We start from the raw sequence: 14,020 nt of genomic DNA on the forward strand, positions 1-14,020 counted from the left end.
AATGCGGATATCGAGCGCCTACCTCGACCGTTGCTGGAGGAGGGCATCCAAGTTTGTTAGCGCCCCAGGGTCAGCTATTCAACGAATGTTGGATTACTCGGCCAAGGTAAGATATGATGTTACTTTATCTTTGAATAACCTTTCCAAGGCTCACCCTTACTTGTTTTTTGGCGCTTTTTTTTCAAACTCATGCTGCCATCTACCTGGTCGCTCTTATGATGAAGGTCGAGCTGGAGCGGTGCGACCTTCTCACTATGAAGGAACGGGAGGCCTCTTCGGCTGCTTTAGAGGCCGCTGCTGCCCTAGAGGGAGAGCTCAAAGATGCTCGTGCGAAGGCTCAGGTGTGGAAATCCTCCTCTGAGGCTGACAAGGCCGAACACAAAAGTGCTCAAGCGGAGGCTGCTCGGCACCTGGAGAACCTGAGGAGCGCGCACGCGGTGGCCAAGTGCCTTGAGAAGGAGAAGTTCGCGCTGATGAAGCAGAACGACAACCTCGAACGCCTCCGAGACAACCTAGAGGGCAGGATAAAGGCCTGCGACGCCGAGATGGCAGAATTGAGGGCTAAGCTCGAGTTCGAAGAGTCCAAGCTCAACAATGGGTCCTTCTGGATGAGGCATTTCGCAAGCATCCTGAGTTCGACGGTTTTGCCAAGGACTTCAGTGATACGGGCTTTTGGTTCCTGATGAAGGAAATCCAGGAAGTGGCTCCCGAGCTTGATCTCGCACCCATCAAGCTAAGGTATGCGGAAGAAGTGGGCTTCGGGTCCCAATGGAACCCCTAGCTCCCAAGACTTCGTGGAGTAATGCTTGAAAGACCTCGAGTTCGTCGTCGAGCTCAACGATGGCGATGATGCGAACCCGTCTTCCCAAGAAGTTGATAGGGCTCTCCTTCGAACGGTTGGTGCGAACTCCTCCCAAGAGGCTGGGATGATAGACTCTCAGGTGGTCGACATCCTTAGGTCTCAGGGCGAGCTCAGGTCACACCTTGGAAGCAGTTAAGGCTTCTCCACTTTCTCCCAGGTTTGTTGCTTTTGTCTTTGTTCTTTCAAACTCTTGTACTTAGTTGCGAGGTCTATACACCTCGACCAAAACTTCGCTTATTAATGTAATATCATCTTATTAAAACTGCCTTTTAAGTCTATCACTTCGACTTCCGAATTCGCCTACTTTACTTTGCCTCGCACTTCGTATCCACGAGTCTTCAAAGGCTCTAAATTCTCTAAGTCTCAATTCAAAACTCACCTCGAACTTGTACGTTCTAAAGATTCGAATTTTCCAAGTCTTAATGCACATCTTTCCTCGAACCCGTAAGTTTTAAAGGTTCGAATTTTCTAAGTATTAATGCACATCTGGCCCCCATTTAATTTCACATCGAACTCACGCTCTTAGGAGACATGAAATTTAAATAACATAGAGTCTAATACTGGTACCATTCCTTGAAAATTTTACAAGTTCGATCTGTTTTTGAACCATTTTAACATTTCAAGGGTAATATCTCTTCAAGTACTCTGCGTTCCATGGGTGCAAAAGTAACTTTCCTTCGAGATTGACTTTGAATGGCCCCTCCCAGCTTGGTTCCAACGTATCGACATGCTTCTGTATTTTACGAAGAACCAAGTGTCCAACTTGAAAACTCTGAGGTCAGACTCTCGAGTTGTAGTGCCTTGCCATTCTATTTTGGTACTCTGCCAAACGCAGTTGGGCTGCTTCCCTCTTTTCATCAAGGAGGTCGAGGTTGAGGAGCAACTATTCCTCATTCCTAGCATGCTCGTAGTAGTCTATCCTCTCCGTTGGCGTTCCAATTTCTACGGGAACCACGACTTCGGAACCAAAGACAATGGCGAAGGGAGTTTCGCCAGGGGACTCCCGAGGCGTAGTTTGGTAGGACCAGAGTACTTCAAGTAGCTCTTCGGCCCACCATCCTTTCCTTGCGTCCAGCTGTAGCTTAAGGCCGCACTTAATGATTTTGTTTACCGCCTCTACTTGCCCGTTTGCCTTGGGGTGAGCTGGGGACGAGCAGAGGTGGCTAATCCCGAGCTTGTGGCAGAAATCTTTGAACTTGGCATTGTCAAACTGCTTGTCATTGTCTGTCACAATAACATTGGGTATGCCGAAACGGCAGACGACGTACGTCAAAATGAAGGTCGTGACTCTAGCTTCCGTGATTGTCGAGAGTGCTTCGGCTTCGGCCCACTTGGTGAAGTAATCCACAACAACAACAGCATACTTAGTCTGGCCTTTGCCCAATGATAAGGGTCCGATAAGGTCAACTCCTCATTGTGTGAAGGGCCATGGTGCTGAGATTGGAGTCAGCAGCTTGGGGGTTGATGAATGAGGTTCGCAAAGCGCTGGCAATTGTCACACGCTTTCACAAATTCTTTTACGTCTTGATCCACTGTGAGCCAGTAGTAACCTTGACGAATGACCTGGCCCCCGAGTGATTGCCACAGACCCCTTCATGTACTTCCCTGAGGACATAATTCCCATCTTTGGAAATGCACTTAAGGAGGGGTAAGGAGAATCCGCGCCAGTACATTGTTCCATCTCAGAGCAAGTACCGAGATGCTTTCCTTGTCATTTTTTTGGCTTCCCTCGGGTCTATTGGAATGTTGCCTTCTAGGAAGTTCCTGATCAGATCCATCCATGACAGAGGCCGAGAGTCGACTTCCATCATCCCGACTCCAAAATGGAAGGGTTGTCCAAGATTTCCATCGGGACCATCATGACGGAGGTCGGTCTCGTAGATGAGCATTCTTTTAAATACTGACTCCGGGATTTGAACAAGGGGCCCAACCCAGACTTCCGGTTATTGGTCAGACCATAACCAATTTGTTCATTAGAGGAGCAGTGGTATTTAAGGAGCAAGATGTAACACAGGGGTAAAACGGTAATTTCATCCATCTGTGGTTACGAACACTCGTGAAGGATTGACTTGTCATTAATGGTTGTATATCCATGGACACGAAAACATGCTACAGTGAGAAGAGTGCAGCTGCGGGTCTTTAGTGGAGTGACTGGTAGTTAACGAATGTTGATTAACTCGGTCAACGAGTTTGATCGATTAATCTTGTATCGTTGGAGCTTCTGATCTGTAGGTCCATTAGGTCCCCTTGCTAGCTCATAACGGGTAAAACGAGGATCAAGTTTTTAGAAATTTTTGAAATGTTCAAATTGCTCAATGGATTATATGTATAGTGATAGATTATAATATATAGTGAATTCTAATTGAAATATTTAATTACTTGAATGAGATTCAAATAAAATTAGTATGAATATGATTCATATTGAAACTATAGGTTAAAAATAATGTGCATAAGATGTACATTACAATTATAGGTTGAGAAAAATACTATAGAATATGATTCTATTTTTGTAATAAATAATTAAGTGTTAATTATTTATTTGATTTATATATATATATATATATATATATATATTAATTATTATTATTTATTAATAATATTAATTAATATATAACTCCCCTGCAAAAATTCAGGGGAGTGGGGAATCAAGTTAGGTTGGGTAATTGCCCACGTCACTCTTTTTTGTTTTGGTTTATTGCAGAAAAGTTGTACAAAAACAGAACAACTAAGCCCAAAAAGAACTCTCAGCATCTCTCTCAAGTTCTCTCTACTCCATTCCCATAGATCCTTATTGAATGCTCCCACAAGCGTGTTCTCGGTACCCAAAGGATAGCACGGACGGTCTATTGGTGGTGTTCAGTAATTCTTTGAAGAATTGTTCATCAAAGGTAAAGGAAAACTGTCCTCTGTTGTTTTCCTCTTTTTCATTTGTATGGTTTTTGTTATTCAAAAAATTCAAAACAAGATCCGTTTCCACTGCGAGATTAATGTCATTTGAATTGGTTTCAGAGCGGCGTTTATGTTCAGAATTTTTTGGGGTCAAAATCACATAAAATGGTGGGTATTTCTTCATTTTCGAAATATGGGTATTGTGGGTTGGATGTTTGCGAATTTTGGCATGTAGATAGTGTTTTCCTTCTTGATCTGATTATGTAAGGGCCTAATCTTTTAGGCATTGTGTTTCTATATCGAGTCTGTAAGTCCGGGTCGCTCGAAAGCTGTTCATGGTGTCGGACTGGGCGAAAAATTGTAGAAAATAGCGAAGAAAACGAAGCAGGCCGCGCAGACAACACCATGGCGCTGCGAGGACAGCGAACAGCGCCACGGCGCTGCCCTCAGGCGCCGCAATGTTTTTCCGACCTGTTTCGTTGTCCCGGTTCGTGGTTCGAGTGCGATTTCGGGCGTTTTCTTCGATTTTTTTAATTTATTATTTATTTTGCTTTCTTAGGATACCAAAATTTGGTCCAACTTTGCTATTTAATTATTTTATGCATTTTGAATGTATATTTTAATTAAATGTATATTGCATAATGTATGCCATATAGTTTTATAATCCCACCATAGGTTACATGCATAATATGTATATTTGATATATAGTATGTATAATCATGCATCATATAATTATAAATGTTATAATGTATGAATGCATGTTTTATTTTCATGATTAATATAAGTGTTGTATTAATTAGATGAAAATAAAGTTGCATTGAGCATGACATTACTTTAGTTAATATAATTGTTATATTAATGTATGGTTACAATGCATGATTATAGTTTTAATTTCTTAAATTTTATAAGAGTTATAAAATTTGGTAGATAGAAATTAAAATCTATAATAATGAATTGCATGCAAACATAAGGTCAAAGTTAATTAATTTTAAAGGGGTTTAAAATTAATTAGACCTTAGGTTATATCTTCTAATATGATTACGGCTAGTCTTTTATTTGGTTTTAATTAGGTTTAAAATGAAATGATAAAAGACTAAATATAAAATATCGCCTATAAGGGAACCTTGTCTATGGAAGGTTCTGTATAGGTTGAGGTATTTACGCTGACCGTAAGGGAACACCTCTACCTGGGAACCGACCTGAAGATTGAATTAGTCAATATTTTATATATATGCAATAATGTCGTTAGTTTATTAAAATGTTTAATAAACTAAAACATTAATATACAACTACCAATATAAAAAGTTATATTAGGCCGACTAAAAATTCAATTAGTTAATTTCACTTAGCCGGAATTTATCTAAGTAATATACCCTAGTCTTAGAATACTAAGTGGGAGCAAAAGAGAATATGTAATATACCACGTATATGTTTGATATACAAGGTGTATATAACATATTTTTCTCTCCTTCTCACGTTCTCCTTTATATTCACACTGTGAGTTCCATGCTTGGCCTCGTGTCGCCTTGGGCGCCACCTCCCTACGGAAGGTGTTTGCATGATTCAATATCGAGGTGAATGGAGATAGTATTCATAGTAAGTGGGTGAAGGATGATGGGATGTGAATCCCGAAGCGGAAGCGGATCTTCGTTCATTTTTTTTTTAGAAAACAATAACAAACGTTCAAAAATGAAAATACAGGGGAAAAATGTTTTTACCTTTGAAGAACTCTTCTTCAAGTTAATGTCTACCCAAACACCACCACCGAATCTTCCGAGCTATCCTCTTGGGTCACGAGAACACGCTTGTGGGAGCGTTTCTTTGGAACGAGAGGGAGAATTGAGAGAGATGCTGGGAGTTCTGTGTGTTTTCCTTGTTCTATTATTGCAGAACTTTTCTGCAATAAACCAAAAACAAACACAGTGACGTGGAGAGTTACCCCATGTCACTTAACTCCTCACTCCCTTCCATTTTTTCAAGAGAGTTATACATTAATTAAAATTATTAATAAATAATAATAACTAATATATATATAATTAATATTAATCATATTAATTAATAAATAATTATTAATTATTAATCTAATTAACAATTAATATATATAATATATAAATAAAATAAATAATTAACACTCAATTATTTATTACAAAAATAGAATCATATTCTATAGTATTTCTCTCATATAACCTATAGTTGTAATGTACATCTTATGCACATTATTTTTAACCTATAGTTTCAATATGAATCATATTCATATTAATTTTATTTGAATCTCATTCAAATAAATTATCTCATAATATATAGTTTTAATTTAGAATTAACTATATATTATATATGTATCAATATACATATATTCCTTTTAGCAATTTGAACAGTTCAAATTCTTCCAAAAACTTGATCCTCGTTTTACCCGTTATGAGCTAGCAAGAGGACCTAATGGACCTACAGATCAGAAGCTCCAACGATACAAGATTAATCGATCAAACTCGTTGATCGAGTTAATCAATATTCGTTAACTACAGGTCACTTCACTAAAGACCCACAGTTGCACTCTTCTAACTGCAGAACGTTTTCGTGTCCACCGATATACGACCATAAATGAGAACTCAATCCTTCACGAGTGTTCGTAATCACAGATTGGTCAAATTACCGTTTTACCCCTGTGTTACATCTTGCTCTTTAAATACCACTGCTCCTCTAATGAACAACCCGGTTATGGTCCGACCAATAACCGGAAGTCCCTCTCGGGCAAATGAGAGAGTGGGGCCCCTTGTTCAAGTCCAAGAGTCAGTAATTAAGAGAACACTCATCTACTCCCTTAATGTTGGAGATAGTGAATTCCATCTTGTGAAGTTATGTTCCTAGCTTCCCACTTGCTCTCATCCCCAAAATGGTAGGAATATTGAGTCGGCAACTCGGGCCACTCTCACTCATACAGATCAAAGGACGAGCCCTCACGGGCAGGAGTCCATAACTCACTCAGGATTAAGAATGAGTTGTCTGGTCATCCTATGAAATAGCAATCTATTAGTCAATGGCGTTACATCTAAAGATTGTCTATTTCGCAATCCGGTCTTATACAAACTCATTGTATAGGATACCCCCACTCGCATGTCTCCACACAAACGACCTGGATCGAGTCGTCTGTAACATTTACAAAGTGGACTGTATCCATAGTGTTGTTAGGATAAGGTACCCAGCCTTATCCATATACTATAAAGCCTTTAGGTTATTCACGGGACATTATCCACTCGTATATCAGGGGTATATCAAATATATACCTCGTACATCAGGGGCAGGGGTATATCAAATATATACCTGATATATAAAATATATACCCAGTATATATACTGTCCTGGGTTACATGAAAATAACCTTAGATGTTTAGTTTATTAAATTTTGGACAATGTAATGCTATGAATTCAACAACAAATTTATTAAATAAAACTTTATTGAATATACATTTGTTTCAACATAAATACAAACTACGAGTTTAGGGCAACACACCCAACAAAGGACGTGTGACACCACATCCTGTGGTCTCCACCATTGGTTTGCACCGTGAGGTTTCATACATGACCTGCGTGTCGTCCTGGTGCGACCATCCCTACGGAGGGTTCATTGTATGGAATCAAAACCAAGGCGAACTTCATAAATGGATAAATGGTTTCTTAGGTTTTGCTACAATATTTTCCTTCCTGGTGTAAAATTTGAGTTGAGAACATCTCAATTCAGTGAAGGAGTACATGTCTGCCCTAAGGTGGCTGTTGCTCTAAATCACTGAAGCATCGTTGAAAAACAATTTTGTTAGGGTGCTTAATTACTTTTACTAAAATTTTATTAGGTTTAAAGGCTAATGCATGAAACTAATATAGGTTTGTTTCTACTTTCAGGATGTCTAGTTCTATTATTGCACTCCTAACCACGAAAAAACTTAACAGCGAGAATTACAAACAATGGAAATCGAATCTAAACATTATTCTCGTCATAAATGATCTTAGGTTCGTCTTACAAGAGGATTATCCTCAAGCTCCTACGCCTAACGCCACTGTGGCGGTGCACAACGTCTATGACAAATGGATCAAGGCCGATGACAAAGCCAAAGTCTACATCTTGGCGAGCATATCTGATGTGCTTGCTAAGAAGCACGAGGACACGGTCACCGCTAAGGAGATCATGGACTCGCTGCAGAGCATGTTTGGACAACCGTCCTCACAGGCTCGACACGAAGCCCTTAAGTTCATTTATAACTCCCATATGAAGGAGGGCTCCTCAGTGCGAGAACATGTTCTCAACCTGATGGACCACTTCAACATGGCAAAGTCGAACGGGGCTGTCATAGACGAGTAGAGTCAGGTCAGCTTCTTTCTGGAATCTCTTCCGAAAGGTTTCCTGTCATTCCGCAACAATGCGGTCATGAATAAGTTGGAGTACACTCTTACCACGCTCTTAAATGAGCTACAGACTTACCAGTCTCTTATGAAAAATAAGGGACAGGAAGGGGAGGTAAGCGTTGCCAAGAAATGGTGTCAATATTTGTTCTGCTTTGCTTGAAAACAACTTGTATGTACTAAGACCAACCATAATTAAAGCAGTTTTAAATACCGAGTCGTTTAAAAATGCTAAAACTCAAATTAAAAGACAAAAACTTTCTCACAAAGAAAATACCTATCTTTAGCACTTAAGATTAGGTCACATTAATCTCAATACGATTGAGAGGTTGGTTAAGAATGGCATTCTAAGTGAGTTAGAAGACGATTCTTTACCACCATGTGAGTCTTGTCTTGAAGGCAAGATGACTAAAAGACCTTTTACTGGAAAGGTTTATAGAGCCAAAGAGCCCTTAGAACTTATACATTCAGACCTTTGTGGTCCGATGAATGTTAAAGCTCAATGAAGATATGAATACTTCATCTCTTTTATAGATGATTATTCAAGGTATGGTTCTTTATACCTAATGCAAAATAAGTATGTAGCTCTTGAAAAGTTCAAGGAGTACAAGACTGAAGTTGAAAATTAATTATGTAAAACCATTAAAACACTTCGATCCGATCGGGGTGGAGAGTATATGGACTTGAGATTTCAGGACTATATGATTAAACATGGAATCACGTCTCAACTCTCAGCCCCTGGTACATCTCAACAAAACAGTGTATCAGAAAGGAGAAACGGAACCCTGTTGAACATGGTTCGATCAATGATGAGCTATGCTCAGTTGCCTAACTCATTTTGGGGTTACGTAGTGGAGATTGCGGTTTACATTTTGAACGTAGTTCCATCAAAGAGTGTTTCTGAAACACCCTTTAAGCTATGGAAGGGTCGTAAAGCTAGTTTACGTCACTTCCGTGTTTGGGGATGCTCGGTGTCACGATCGTACATTTTTCAACCGTGCGGTGCCATGATCTAAGCTCGAACATGGCCAGCCTTACGAGGAACTCCAGCTCCAATCCACTTTTTGTGCCCCTTTGTGGCTTCGTCAGACCTTAAGCGACGTTCTTTCTTCCTCAACCGAACTTCACTTGCAGCGGAATTCTCACTTGTCTCGACAATGCACGTCGCCCGTACGTGCAATTAAACTCTAATGCGACTCTAGCCGGCTTGCCTATACGCTAGGCCAAGCCCCACGGCTCTACCTAGCCTCTACTCTAAGCCAAGGTCAACTAAACGCGACGTCGCAACTTGATTTCAACCATCTTGGTTCTCGGCCACTCGGCCGTCCCGCTCCTACGATGAGCCAGGACCTTACCGGGATGAGTTCTGACCCATAACGGGGTCAGAACGCCTTTAAAACGCCAACCGGGTACAACCGGGACATTCCTGTCGCTTAACTATGTCAAAACTAGCTTGTCGGGCCTATCAGACGCCTCTAAGACCATTCCTGCAGAGAAACTAGTTAATAACGAGCTAAACGGCTTTACTGGGTACTGCCGAGATGATTCCTGCCGACTTTCGGACAAGGAATGATTAAACTTGGCAACCGGGATGAGTCTTGCCGCTTACCGGGCCAAGACTAGCTTTTTCTCACTTACCGGGTGCCCACCGGTACTTTAGGATGTCACCCCGAGCATCGGGATGTCATCGGGCTTCGCTGCTCAATTGGGCACGCATACCGAGAACCGACCCATGTGCTTGTCTTAATGATCGAGACCTTCCGGACATCCAGCCATCCGGACACTAACGTGGCACGACGACTCTTGCGCTCGTGCCGTGTCGTTCGAGCATACCGTACCGCATAGGGACCCCCATGGTGCAACCTCCGACACATGGACCGAGGCGCAATGCCGGCACACCCATGTAGCTATGCTCAACACTCTCCCGTGTAGCTATGCTGAAGTCCATAAGAATACTTTTGTCCATTGCCACATGTTATGACTATGAGATTTGGCAAATGGACGTCAAGACTGCCTTTTTGAATGGCAATCTTGAAAAAGTATTTATATGTCTCAACCCGAGGGGTTCATAGCTCAAGGTCAAGAGCAAAAGGTTTGCAAGCTTAAACAGTCCATATACGGATTGAAACAAGCATCTCGATCTTGGAACATAAGGTTTGATACTGCGATTAAATCTTATGGTTTTAACCAAAATGTTGATGAGCCTTGTGTATACAAGAAGATCATCAACAACACTGTAGCCTTCTTAGTGTTGTATGTGGATGATATCCTACTCATTGGGAATGATGTAGGATACCTCACTGACATAAAGAAGTAGCTAGCTACTGAGTTCCAAATGAAGGATTTGGGAGAAGCTCAGTATGTTCTTGGCATCCAAATTCTAATGGATCTCAAGAACGAAACGTTGGCCCTTTCTCAAGCAACTTATATCGACAAGATGCTTATTTGATATTCGATGTAGAATTTTAAGAAAGGCTTATTGCCCTTCAGGCATGGAATTCATCTATCTAAGGAACAATGTCCTAAGACACCTCAAGAAGTTGTGGATATGAGACGTATATCCTATGCTTCAGTAGTGGGCAGCCTGATGTACGATATGTTGTGCACTAAGCCTGACATTTGCTTTTCAGTAAGGATGGTCAGTAGGTATCAATCCAATCCAGGATATGATCACTGGACTGCTGTTAAGGGAATCCTCAAGTATCTAAGGAGAACGAGGGACTACAAGCTCGTGTATGGCGCTAAGGATTTGATCCCTACAGGATACACTGTCTCTAACTTCCAAACAGACAAGGATTCAAGGAAATCCACATCGGGGTCAGTATTCACTCTTGACGAAAGAGTGGTAGTTTGGCGAAGCATCAAACAAGGATGCATCGCAGACTCCACAATGGAGGTTGAGTATGTAGTAGCTTGTGAAGCAGCAAAAGAAGCGGTTTGGCTAAGAAAGTTCCTAACAAATTTGGAAGTCGTTCCAAATATGAACTTGCACATCACACTTTATTGTGATAACAGTGGTGCTGTGGCAAATTCGAAAGAACCTCGAAGCCATAAGTGACGCAAACATATCGAAAGGAAGTACCACCTTATACGAGAGATAGTGCATTGAGGAGACGTGATCATCACAAAGATCACTTCGGAGCATAATATTGCTGATCCTTTTATGAAGGCGCTCCGGCTAAAGTGTTTGAGGGCCATCTAGAAAATCTAAGCCTTCGAGCTTTGTACAATGAGTCTAGGGCAAATGGGAGAAATGTAATGGGTATAGTGTATGCCCTAGTTTATTGTATTTTCCCTTTGCTTTATGATAATGTACACCCCACTCGAGTTTAGTTCAAGTGGAAGTTTTATGGGTGTGTTGCCCTAAACTCATAGTTTGTATTTATGGAAAAACAAATGTATATTCAATAAACTCATAGTTTGTATTTATGGAAAAACAAATGTATATCCAAAATCTAATAAACTAAACATCCAAGGTTATTTTCTTGTAATTGGGACAGTATATCTATAGGGTATATATTTGATATAGCCCTAATATACAAGTGGATAATGTTTCGGGAATAACCTAAAGGGTCTATAGTATATGGATACGGCTAGGTACCTTATCCTAGCAACACTATGGATATGGCCCACTTTGTAAATGTTACAGACGACTCGATCCAGGTCGTTTGTGTGGAGACATGCGAGTGAGGGTATCCTATACAATGAGTTTGTATATGACCCGATCGCGAAATAGCCAATCTTTAGACGTAACACCGTTAACTATCAGATCAATTTCTTAGGATGACCAGAAAACTCAATTTCAATCCTGAGTGAGTTATGGACTCCTGTCCGTGAGGGCTCGTCCTTTGATTTGTATGGGTGAGAGTGGCCCGAGTTGCTAACTCAATATTCCTACCATTTTGGGGACGAGACCAAATGGGGAGCTGGACATAACTTCACACGATGGAATTCAACCCTCCCCGACTTTAGGGAGTAGATGAGTGTTCTCTTAAATGATGACTCCAGGACATGAACAAGGGGCCCCACTCTTTCATTGGCCCGAGAAGGAGTTCCGGTTATTGGTCGAACCATAACCGGGTTGTTCATTAGAGGAGCAGTGGTATTTAAGGAGCAGGATGTAATGTAGGGGTAAAACGGTAATTTGACACATCTGTGGTTACGAACACTCGTGAAGAATTGACTTGTCATTAATGGTCCTATATCCGTGGACACGAAAACATTATGCAGTGGGAAGAGTGCAGCTACGGGTCTTTAGTGGAGTGACTCGTAGTTAACGAATGTTGATTAACTCGGTCAATGAGTTTGACCGATTAATCTCGTATCATTGGAGCTTCTGATCTATAGGTCCATTAAATCTCCTTGCTAGCTCATAACGAGTAAAACGAGGATCAAGTTTTTGGAAATTTTTGAAATGTTCAAATTGCTCAAGGAATTATATGTATAGTGATACATTATAATATATAGTTAATCTTAATTGAAACTATATAATTATTTGAATGAGATTCAAATAAAATTAATATGAATATGATTCATATTGACACTATAGGTTAAAAATAATGTGCATAAGATAACATATATTAATTATTATATATATATATTAATTATTATTCTTTATTAATAATATTAATTATTATATATATTAATTATTATTCTTTATTAATAATATTAATTAATATATAACTCCCCTACAAAAATGCAAGGGAGTGGGGAATCAAGTGACGTAGGGTAACTCCCCACATCACTGTTTTTCGTTTTGGTTTATTGCAGAAAAGTTCTGCAAAAACAGAACAACTAAGCCGAAAAAGAACTCCCAGCATCTCTCTCAATCTCTCTCTACTCCATTCCCATAGATCCATATTGAACGCTCCCACAAGCATGTTCTCGGTACCTAGAGGATAGCACGGAAGGTCTATTGGTGGTGTTCGGTAATTCTTTAAAGAATTGTTCATCAAAGGTAAAGGAAAACTTTCCCCTATTTTTTTCCTCTTTTTCATTTGTATGGTTTTTGTTCTTCAAAAAAATCAAGAACAAGATCCATTTCCGCTGCGGGATTAACGTCCTTTCAACATAGGTTTTGCGAGCAATGGTGCCAAGCAAAGGTAGCTTTTGAGTTCTTCAAAGGTTGTTTCACATTCGGCTGTCCACTCAAAAGGTCCCTTCTTTCTTAGGGTTTTGAAGAAAGGGATACACTTATCCGTGCACCTGGAGACAAACCTATTAAGGGTAGCGATTCTCCCGTTAAGACACTGTAGCTGCTTAAGGGTCCTTGGGGCTTGCATCTCGAGCACGACCCTTATCTTCTCTGAGTTAGCCTGTATGCCACGATTATTCAACATGAATCCCAGGAACTTGCCAGATGAGACTCCAAAGGCACACTTGGCACGATTTAACTTCATCTGGTACTTTCGGAGGACCTCGAAAGTTTCAGTCAGGTCAGCCAGGTGCGACCTGGACTACTTGCTCTTGACAAGCATGTCGTCCACGTAGACTTCCATATTGCGTCCGATCTGGTTGGTGAACATCTTGTTTACCATCCTCTGATAGGTTGCTCTTGCGTTCTTTAGACCGAAGGGCATGACCTTATAACAATATAGGCTTTGATCGGTTATGAAAGAGGTGTGAACTTGGTCTGGTTCGTGCATCTTTATCTGGTTGTATCCGGAGTAGGCGTCCATGAAGGTGAGCAGCTTGTGCCCAGTTGTAGCATCCACGAGCTGGTCGATCCTCGATAGTGGGAAACAATCTTTTGGGCAAGCCTTGTTAAGATTGGTGAAATTTAAGCACATTCTCCACTTCCCGTTGGATTTTTTAACTAAGACAACGTTAGAGAGCCACTCGGGATACAAAATTTCTTTAATGTATTTAGCTTTCAGAA

This window comes from Momordica charantia (genome assembly GCF_013281855.1).
Source record: "Momordica charantia cultivar OHB3-1 chromosome 10 unlocalized genomic scaffold, Mcharantia_2.0 BLBB01000010.1, whole genome shotgun sequence".
Taxonomy (NCBI): Eukaryota; Viridiplantae; Streptophyta; class Magnoliopsida; order Cucurbitales; family Cucurbitaceae; genus Momordica; species Momordica charantia.